General features: G+C 41.0%; 1 protein-coding gene across 2 annotated transcripts in view; it reads left to right on the top strand.

Moving 5' to 3' along the window:
* Nucleotides 1-11520, top strand: part of DNMBP (dynamin binding protein) — a 120068-nt gene that overhangs the window by 74070 nt on the left and 34478 nt on the right. The gene's annotated exons all lie outside the window — the stretch shown is intronic.

Raw genomic sequence — 11520 nt, 5'->3', positions numbered from 1 at the left:
ATGTTATCCATAATTTGTTATGATCCACACAGTAGAATGCCTTTGCATAGTCAATAAAACACAGGTAAACTACTAATTGGGTAGTGGCAAAATGGCCAGCAAAACTGTCTTGAGTAGGAGGAGGAGAAGGAGAAATAGTAGTACAGTGAAGCGTGAGAGCTGGAACTCGACAGGACGGCCTTGTTTTTCCTGGTCTTGCAAGTTTTCCGCCTTTGACAGGGTACAGTCTTACCACTTTTCTATCGGTTGTTTTAGTGGAAAATATTTGAGTGTTCCTTCTCTGAAAGGTTTCCGCCTTACACAGGTTCCGGCTTTCGTAGGTTTTACTGTAGTAGTAGTTGTAGTAATAGTGTTATTGTTAGTTGCCCTCATGTCGGCCCCTGATTCATGGCGACTCTGCTGCCCAGTCCCTCGCCAACCCATGATTGGTTGCAGATCAGGCTGTTGTGATCCATTAGGTTTTCATTGGCTGATTTTCAGAATTACCTCACCAGGCCGTTTTTCCTAGTCTATCTTAGTCTGGAAGCTCCATTGACTCCTGTTCAGCATCATAGTAACACACAAACCTCCGCGAACAGATGGGTGGTGACTACACATGAGGTGCATTGGCCAGGAATTGAGCCTGGGTCTCTCACATCCAAAACCAAAGCCAAACCCATTGCCGTCAAGTTGATTCCGACTCATAGCGACCCTATAGGACAGAGTGGAACTGTCCCATAGGGTTTCCACGGGCAGCTGGTGGATTTGAACTGCCACCCTTTTGGTTAGCAGCCAAGCTCTTAACCACTGTATCACCAGGGTTCTGGTCTCTTGCATAGAAGGTGAAAATTCTATCACTGAACCACCACTGCTCTCAATAGTAATAGTAGTACAGGTAGACCTTGGCTTACACGGGGCTCTGTTCCTACAACTGTCGTAAATTGGTTCTAACATGAGTTGAAAACCTCTTTTTATTTTTTAGTTTTCATTATTACTGCCTTTTATTATCTGTGTCTTTATAAATCCGATCTTTGTCGGCATCAGTTCGTAAAAGTGAAGTCGGTAAAGCTGTTGGGTGCGTGCACAGTTCAATTGTATGTCATTAGAGTTGAACATTGCCCAACTTTCTACCCTTATGACTTCCTACACCAACACGGACTTCACTGTTAAACCACAGTGTTTTGATAAGTAAAGCATAACCTTGAACATCTGTGAGTGAACATCTGAGAATGATAACATCAGCAAATTGCACGCTGCAACACTGTATGTAGTACATATTACTAACGATAAGATGTACAAAAAGAAAGAAAGAAGTGCGGTCCTTTGTAACTCGAATACGCTGTAAGTGGAGGACTACCTTAATTTACATGCTTTATGGTTTTCAGAGCACTTTTTGCAGCACTTATTTAATCTCATTCTGTTATCAAACAATAAATATGAGTCATTCATGCATTTACCTGACAGTTGCTTATTGAGTACCAAGCAAGTGTTAATGTTCTACTTAGATAAAAATCACCTTATGATCGGGGGAGGGAGGGGCCTATTGTACAGATACAAGTGGACTAAAATTAGGTATCCTAGGGAGTAGCTGTTTTCTTTCTCTGTTTCTCTCTTTCTTGGACCCCCTTTTTCATGACATCTTTGCTTTCCTTTGAACTTCTGCTTTGATCTCCTCTGACTACAGACCAACACTTTCCGTTTACTCGTAGTTTCTGCTCCCTCTCTACTTTAGATTACACATAACCGTTGTTGTCCCAGCACTACCTTGGGACATTCTTGTAGCTTCTGCTTCTATTCCTTTCTAACTGCCTGCTTGATGTTTCTTAATTCAGATTCCCAGGAGGAAAGTATGATTGACTCAGCTTGAATCGTTGAGTTAGGCCACATCATAGGAACTGTCCAGTCATTGATTCGGTACACAATCCATGGTCCAAACAACAGTGGCAGAGTGGGGTGGGGTCGCCTGATTTAAATAATAGCTACCAAGGACCACTGATGGTGCTGATTGGGTATGAGGTGGGCTGTGCAGGTAGCAGGCATCCTGAGGTATGGCTAGCCCAGACCATCCCCAGCGTTTAGAAGTCTGTGGGGTTGTCTTTTGGTTGTCACAGTGGCAGAATGCAGGGGACTAGTTGTATTTAGAAGGCAAGCACTAGGGACCCTAAATGTCCTTCATTGTGCACGACCATCCTGCACAACACAGAACTGTCCTATCCAAAATGCCAATTGTGCCCCCATTGAGATACTGGAGAAGATGAGTGAGACTTGTGACTGCCTTCAGGAATTCACAATTTAGAGCCTGAAAACAAGATTTAAACAAATAATTCAAAAACAATTTTATAAGTGCCGTAAGGAAAACTATTAAATACCTTCCCTTACCTCGGCCCTACTACCTGTGTGGCTTTGTGTAAATTACTTAATCTCTCTATGCCACAGGATCTTCAGTAATAAAACCAGATAATATGGTACCTACATCATAGCATTATTAAGGATTAAGTGAGCTTATGGGTATAAAGTATACCTTCGCCTCACTTATCGACTGTCTCATTGTCTAACATTTCACATTTACAGCAATATTAAAAAGTTTACTATTCAACTATTTTGTGCATTAATGATGTATATCTGGCAATAACAGACACCGAGGTGTGAGACGAGAGTAACACTGGCGTTGATGGTTAAGGTTTTGTGTCCTCTTAGCTGGGCCACGATTCTCAGTGGTTTGGCAGTTACATAATGATGTAATTTGGCAGTTATGTAATGATGTAGTCATCCTCCATTTTGTGATCTGATGTGGTCATCCTCCATTTTTACATAACACTGATTTTGCATAACAACCTGGTCTTTGGAACCTAACCATGTCGATAAGTGAGGAGAGGGTATACTTAGAATAGTGTGATAGAGCCTGGCACATAATAAATGCTAAATAAACATGAGCTGCTATTATTATTATTATTATTATTTTATCAGCATATATATCCCACTTTTCTTTTAAATGCAATTCAACAGATGTTTACTAATTAGTATCTGTACTTAGCACTGTACTAAACACTGAGACATTGAGGGAATTCAGAGAAAGATAACTGCATCTCCCCAATGCAAGAGATTACAGAGCAGCTGAAGAGACAAAATGTACAAATATGAACAAAATTAGATACAGCACATAAATATATAGCATAGACGGTAAATGCTGTGGACAATCAGAAGGGGAAAAGATCAGTTTTTACTTGAGTTATTGAAGAAGGCTTAAGGAGACATTTGAACTTGGACTTAAAGGAGTCATAGAGTTGAGGTAGGCACAGAGAAGCAGAGGGAACATTCCCGGTTGGGGAAACCATATGAGCAAAGATACAGAGTTGTGGTGACAAAGAGGTATGGAAGACAGTGAGGAACACAGCACGGGGAAAGACGAGAGTAACTGAAATATTTGAAACCAAGTGGGAGTTTAGACCAGAGCTTGAGGAAGAAGTCAGAGCTGGGCCTGTATAGGGTGAGTCATCCTCTCAGATGTGCTAACTGAAACTGCAAGTAGATGACTTCTCTGAGGGAAGGAGTGACTGGGGAAAAGAACAGTCACTGTGCTGAGTAGTGGAAGATAAGGTCGACATTCCAAACCAAACCAGTTGGTGTTGAGTCGATTCCTACTGTGCTCGATAGGTGAGCAGTCAGGGTAGCTAACACTGCTTGCTGCACCAAATGTGCAAACCAGTCCAGAGAGGCTGAGATCGCCCACCTCTGATGCCAAACTGGGCGGTGGATGACAAATTCTACCACATTCCAGCTTCGTCCTGTAGAAATCGGAGCCTCCCTTTCCTGGTCAGTTCAGACCCCAGCCGCTCCACATAGCCCTTTTTCTCTCATCCGTATACATCTAGGGCTAGGTCAGCGGGTACTGTCCCCTTCTCTCTCTGGGACAAAGTCAGCAGATGCTGGCCCCTCCTCAGTTTCTTAGGTCTGATATTTCCTTGAAATGACTCACAACTGCAGGGAAAGAGGCTGTCCTTAATCTAGTAGGAAAAAGCATACAAACACAAAGGGCGAGGGATCTTGGGGCAGAGCTTCCCTGGAGGATTGTCCCAGGGCATGCACTTATCCTCCTAAGAGCAGATGTTGGCCCTCTACAGCTTGGAAGCTCTAGTGAGCCTCCATCTTCTAAGACCTTTGATTGGCCTCACCTCATGGCCGTGATAGATTACATCATGCCTCCTGAGGCTTAGTCAGCATCAGACTCTCAAGTGATTCCTCTTGGTCCGGTCAGTTCAGTGGCATCACTAGGTTTGATGTCACCCAGTGCAGTAACTCATGGTGTCACCCCCCGCCATGGACCTCCTTCCGTACCAGACCATACAAAATCCTTAGTAATGTTTTTTGTACTAATGTTAAACTCGTAAATCGTAATTCCTGTGTATCACTCCTTCTTTTCCTGTAATTACTCCTTCAGCCTCACAAAAGTTATTGATCTAGGTTCACAGATACTAATTACTACAATATTGTAGCTAAAATACCAGAAAATTTGACAAAAATCAGCTACTGTAAAAAGGCAGCAACAAAAACAACAGCACGTGCCTGTGATATGTGCAGATGGAACCACGTGATTCGAAGTGTCATTGCAATTAGATAATAATGACAGCTCTGACGGGAGGCATTAGAAGGATAAAAAAGTGAATTAGCATTGAGTTTTAGCCTTGTAGGTATTGATACATGTAAGCTGGGCTTATGAAAAATGTTTTTGTTGTTATAACTAGCTATAGGGATAGTTTTATAAAAAATAATAAATTTCTGCTGAAACACTGCACAGAAATTTCAGAGACAGTCATTTTGGTGTCACCTCCTCTGACAGTGTTACCTGGTGGCATCCACACTCCCCATACCTCCCTGGTGATGTCACTGTGTCAGCCGCAACTCCCTGACCTCAGATGTGGTCAGGCTCTCAGGAACCAGGACCAAAGACCAAATTGTTTACTGCAAGGGGGTTCCACACCTCTTAATAGGGTTTTCAAGACCATGACTTTCTGGAAGTAGATCACCAGGCCTTCTTCCGAGGCACCTCTGGGTAGCTTCGAACCACCAACCTTTCAGTTAGTGGCCAAGGGCCTAATCATTGGCACTACCCAGGGACTCCTAGGTCCACATTAAGTATGCAGAAAAGTTCAGTAGAGACTAAGGTCCATGATGGCAGTGAAGATGATGTTTCCCAGAATCTACCATAGTACTTCCCATATAATAATAAATGCTTGATAAATACTTCTTGTCAAATGAAATATTCTATTTTGGGACACAGAACATACACATAAAAAGATAAGTTGCAAGTGTTATTTTCTATGGTTATTTGAGAAGTAAGTGTAAAGAGTAATCCAAGGACTGGGTCTTACAAGAAGCTTTCGTGGAGAAGCTGGAATTTGAGCCTTAAAGAACAGTAGGCAGGCAGAAAGAGTGGAAAAAGGAGCAGAGACAAGCTGGACTTGTCATGTTCGAGGAATAATAAGGAAACAGATAATTAAGGTACTTTGTGCTAAGATTTATAATAGCGGCAAGTGGATAGTACTCCGGGCTCACTGAGAGGAAGTGACTGTCTGGATGAGCCCAAAGAGGCCTCATACACTAAATGACACTCCCTGTGGAACTAGGTAGAGACTAGTGTGGTTATACCAAATTGGGAGGAGTAGAAGTAAAAGAATGGGAAGTCACGTAAGATTTTAGAGCCAGAAGGGACCAAAGAGGCCCAGCCCATTTGTTGTAACCTCCGTGGCAACAGGCCCAGGGAGGTTATGTATGTAACATGTCCAAGATCACACACGTAGTAGGGGAGGCAGGCCTGGATCCCAGGTATCTTGACTTGTAGCCCGAGTGCTTTATTCATTACCCCTGCTGTCCTTTTTTTTTTTTTTTAAATTGTGCTTTAGGTGAAAGTTTACAGAGCAAGTTAGTTTCTCATTAAGCAGTTAGTATACGGATTATTTTGTGACATTGGTTGCCAACTCCCCATGTGTCAACACTCTCCCCTTCTCTGCCCGGATTCCCTGTTTCCATTCATCCAGCTTTCCTGTTCCTTTTCTGCCTTCTCATCTTTGCTTTTGGGCTGGTGTGCCCATTAGTCTCCTGTGCATGAATTAAACTCGGAAGCACGTTCCTCGCCTGTGTTATTGTTGGCCCCTATAGGCGCATCTAATCTTTGGCTGGAGTGTGAACCTCAGGAGTGACTTCAGTACTGAGTTAAAAGGGTGTCCAGGTGGCGTATTCTCAGGGTTTCTCCAGTCTCTGGAGCAAGCCTGGTCTTTTGTGTATGTGTGTGTGAATTTGAATTTTGTTCTACATTTTTCTCCTGCTCTGTCTGTGACCCTTTATTGTGATCCCTGCCAGAGCAGTCAGTGGTGGTAACCCGGCACCATCTAGTTGTTCTGGGACACGTACTTTCCTCTTGAGCTCGAGAAGCAGCCTCACATATATGCCCAGAAACAGAAGGCAAGGGAGAGGGGAATGGAGAGACTGTTGGGGTCCTGAGAGTTCGTTTAAGCCTATACAGCACCTATGAATGGAGGTCCAGGAAAACAATGTATGTTCTCTTGTATTGAGGTTTTATTCTTTCCCATATTTTGGCTAGAAAATAAGATAGTACTGACCCCATCTTAGATTTAATCAGATTTTACTATCAAAATACTGGTTCACACTTGGGAATACTCCTTATTTTGAGAGTTTGGGTTCACCCTTTTAAATAAATACAATGAAAACAGTTAATACTTAAGTTTATTCTATTTTATATTATTCTTTGGTTTCATGAATTTATGTCTTGCCTGTTCAACTAGATTCACTCTCAAATGGAAATAACTTTAAAGGCCATCAAGTTTAACGCCTCTTATTTTGCTGTTCCTGAAGTCCAGACAGATGAAGCGATTTGCCCAAGTCTAAAGAAGGTTTTTGAGGGCATTTCACCCTTCTGTATCCTTGCCCCATAACCCAGCACTTTGCATGGTGGCTCTCTATTAAATATTCATACATTTTTATAATTAATACTTTGTAGAAGATTATAATTTGGATTAACTGATTTTTTTTTTTGGAGTGGACAGTTATAAAATGTACATAAGATGTTATGAGCATAAATGGAAGGAATAAAAATAAACCACCTAATATAAAGTGAAGAAGGTCTGGTTTTATAGAGTAGGATAGAAAAATAACCAGAGAGTAGATGAGCAAATTTTGAAACATCACTGTAGTGTTATTATTAAAAATGGAAATAGAATGCAGGAAATGGCCCGTTCATATGGAGCAGACATGTAACCCAGAACAGGGCTTGTAGTTTAATGGAAAGAGGACTGGCTTGGGATGCTAGTTTTGAATATACTGCATTGTTAGCTGTGTGGCCTTAGGCAAGCCATTTCATTCCTTTGTGCCTCTGTTATATTTATACTGGTAAATATATCTGTGTATGTGTGTGTGTGTTTAGAAAACAAAGCTTTTTAAAAAATAATTTTGTTGTTGAGAATATACACAGCAAAAACATACACCAATTCAAGTTTCTACGTATACATTTCAGTGACATTGTTTACATTTTTCCACTTGTGCAGCCATTCTCACCCTCCTTTTCTGAGTTGTTCTCCTCCATTAACATACATTCACTGCCCCCTAAGGTTCCTATCTGATCTTTCAAGTTGCTGTTGTCAGTTTGATCCCATATCAACTCACTGCCTTGGAGTCAATTCCAACTCATAGAGACCTCATAGATAGATCTTAAAAGAGCATAATGCTCACGGCAGACATTCTTTACTAGTTAAGCTAAACTGTTGTTTGATTTTAAGAAGACCTCGGGATATTTTTGTTTTAAGGTTTGAAGGTTATTTTAGGACAGTTGTTTGGGGGTGGGGTGGGGGGTGGCTCATCCAGCCTCCATGGCTCCAGAAAGTCTGATTTCATGAGAGAAAATAAAGCTTTTTATGCAAAGTTTTGTGGGTTAACATATAATAATCAAAACTTGCTTATTAAGCAGTGATAATTTATTTCTAATTAATTCTTTTACGAAAACTGTCTTTACCCTGTTGACTGTTTCACTTTTGCTGCTGCCTAAAGATTAAAAAATTATAATAGCCTCCAAGTTTTAAGCACAGCAGCACTCTCGAGGATTTATGTGTATTTGGTGAGTGTTCAGAAACAGTGTTTCAGTTGGTCCTAATATTAAATTTCCTGTCTTGGCACAGTAACAAGTTGCAGGTTCTTGTAATTTAGTCACTTTACTCTTGTTTGTTCTTCTGAGAACCTGGATAAAAACCAAAAACCAAACCCACGGTTGTCAGAGTCAATTCCAACTCCTAGCGACAACCCAGATAGGGGCCTGGAAATGGAAGAAGATGGGAAGTTTTGAGCTAGGTTTCCTGAGGTGGAGACCCACCCCGCAGGGATTTTAATCCAGGCTACTGGCCCAAAAAAGGCAGGGCAGTTACTGAGCAAAAGCCACAAGGAAAGTTTTTTTCATTTATTGTTGAGATTTAGGGCCTAAATGTAGTAGATTCTTCTCGAAGTTTGGTGACCCAGAAGAGTCCGCTGTGAGCCCTGCAGAAAAGACAGTGACAGCTGTGTTGAAAGTTTTGCACTGAGCGAGCTGGATGAACTTCTCCAAATAGGAGTAAATTAGGTGTTAAAGGAAAAGCCTTGGGGGCCAGGGTGGTCTGGCTGGAGTGATGTGGTAGTCCAGAAAACCAGGATTTATGATTCCTCAGTAGGGTCTGGTGAGAAAATGGATAGGTTTACAAGAAGACTGCGCCCTTTCAGGATTTTTAGGCAAAGATTGCTAAGTAGGCGATTGTGCTTTTGCTTTTCTTATTAGACCAGCAAACTGTTATTTCAACAGTGTTTTTTAATCCATTTTCTTCAGCAATTTAAAGGAATCGGGTCAGGAAGGAAACCTCAGCTTATTAAAAGAAGAATGAGTTTGAAATGGATTAACAGGGTAATTGAGAGTAGACTGTTAGATAGCCTTGTTTTCTAGCATGTCCTTTTTTTTCCATTTTATTATTCTTTGTCATATCAATATTTCATGTTCACTATAGAAATACTGGAAAATCTAATAAATGAAAAGAAAGGAAAAAAATGGTCAGAATTTCTATCACCTTCAAGACTTTTTCTTTTTCAAATATACACATTTAAAGTGTTTTTCCCTTTCTAACAAAATTAGAATCCTTTCATAAACTATTTTGAAACCTGCTTTTTTCACTTAACAGCACACAGTGGACATCTTTCCACGTTAATAAATGTAACTGTACATCTTAACGGCTATAATTGTTGCTGTTGCGGTAGAGTTGGTTCCAACTCGTGGGGAATCGTGTATAAGAGAACGAAACATTGCCAGGTCCTGTGCCATCTTCATGGTCCCAGGTAGTTTTGATCCATCGTGGTGGCCACTGTGTCAACCCATCATTTTGAGGATTTCCCTCGCCCTTGCTGGTCCTCCACTTTACCATACATGATGTCCTTCTCCAGCAATGGGTCCCTCCTGGTGATATGTCCAAAGTAATCAAGTCAGAGTCTGCGACAATATTCTGTGATCCACAGGGTTTTCATTGGCTAATTTTTGGAAGTAGATCACCAGCCCTTTCTTTCTAGTCTGTCTTAGTCTGGAAGCTCTGCTGAAACCTGTCCGTCATGGGTGACCCTGCTGGTATTTGAAATACTGGTGACATAGCTTCCAGCATCATAGCAACACACAAACCACTACAGTGTGATACGCTGACAGATGGGTAGTGGCTATAATAGTATTCTATTATAAGGGTATGTCATAGTTTATTTAACGAGGCCCTCTTTGGGAGAAATTTTAGTCATTTCTAAACTTTTTAAAACATTAGTAAATGTCCCTGTATGTATATCTTTGTACACTTGTCCAAATGTTTACTTAGGATAAATTCCTAAAAGTGGTACTGCTGGGTTAAAAGGTATGAACATTTTTTTAAGAAGTGTGCAAAGTCTCTCTGGTAACCAAAAAGGAGCTGTGGGTTCATTAGGGGGCTCTCCCTGTCCCTAAGTAAGATAATCAGTGTATAAATCAGAAAGGTCCTTCCTTCTCCCTCTATTTTCATTTATAAAATCAAAGGACGTGATAAAGTAGGCCTTTCCCTTCATTTCACATAATTTATGCTATAAATTATCTGGAATAGTACTGAATGTTATGTATGACACTACTAGATTCAATTCTGTCTGAGGGATTTATAATTTACATTATACTAGGGAAGGCCATGTTGTTGGCAGGGATATTGGTGGTGGTGTGTGCCATTGAGTCAATTCTGACTCATAGCTACCCTATATAACAGAGTAAAACTGCCCCATAGGGTTTTCTAGGCTGTAAACTTTATGGGAGCAGATCACCAGGTCTTTTCTCCCACACAGCTGCTGGTGAGTTCAAACGTCTGACCCTTTGGTTAGTAGCTGAGCACTTAACCATTACACCACCAGGGATCCTTGAGTAGGGCCTTATAATAATCATATTAATACATGCATATATGCTTAAATACATAATGGTTCACAGTCTTAAAGGTAGGAAACTGGCTGTAAATGAGTTAAGTTGTGCTTTAGAATCTCACGGCTTCATCTTTAGCTACCAGGTGGCTACCAAAGCCCAGCTGTGAAATTCCAGGTCACAATGCACCTGATTTGCCTGACTTGGGAAAGAACTAGAGGCAGAGTAGTGATTGTTCAAAAGGAAAAACTCTGGAGCCAGATTGGGCTCAAGTCTCAGCTCTTGCATTTAACTGGGCAAGTTACTTCCTTTCTCTTAATTCCTCATAAGCACAGTGGTGACAGTAGTAGGCTTTTGTGAGGATAAATAAACTAACATTTATAAAGTGGAACAGTGCTTGACACACATAGTAAGTGCCATATAAATATTTGTTGAAATAAAATTTAAAACTAAAAGGAGCTCCATTAGATGATGGAGGGAAGCAACCACCCTGGAGCTCAAGATAATGGTGCGATTTTTAGAAACAGTGGGACGGATCCTTTACCGAGTTGTCTCAGGGTCTTAAAATTTTGCCAGTGGTAGTGTATCTTAGTATGACAGGTTTTTTTTTTTTTTTTTTTTTTAAATTATTGTTATTGTTAGGCACCGTTGAGTTTGTTCTGACTCATAGCGACCCTATGTACAACAGAGTGAAATGCTGCCTGGTCCTGCACCATCTTCACAATCGTTGCTATGTTTGAGCCCATTGTTATAGCCACTGTGTCAATCCATCTCGTTAAGTGTCTTCCTCTTTTTTACTGACCCTCTGCTTTACCAAGCATGATGTCCTTCTCCAGGAATTGGTCCCTACTGATAATGTGTCCAAAATAAGTGAGATGAACTTTCACTATCCTTGCTTCTAAGGAGCAATCTGGCTGTACTTCTTCCAAGACAGATTTGTTCATTCTTCTGGCAGTCTGTGGTATATTCAATATTCTTCGCCAACGTGATAATTCAAAGGCATCAATTCTTCCCTGGTCTTCCTTATTCATTGTCCAGCTTTCACATGCATAGAGGTGATTGAAAATACCGTGGCTTGGGACAGGTGCGCCTTAGTCCTCAAAGTG

The sequence above is a fragment of the Trichechus manatus genome, unplaced genomic scaffold (assembly GCF_000243295.1).
Source record: "Trichechus manatus latirostris isolate Lorelei unplaced genomic scaffold, TriManLat1.0 scaffold00007, whole genome shotgun sequence".
NCBI classification, from domain to species: domain Eukaryota; kingdom Metazoa; phylum Chordata; class Mammalia; order Sirenia; family Trichechidae; genus Trichechus; species Trichechus manatus.
The sequence above is the reverse complement of the archived record's forward strand: the minus strand, read 5'-3'. Positions and strand labels throughout refer to the sequence as shown.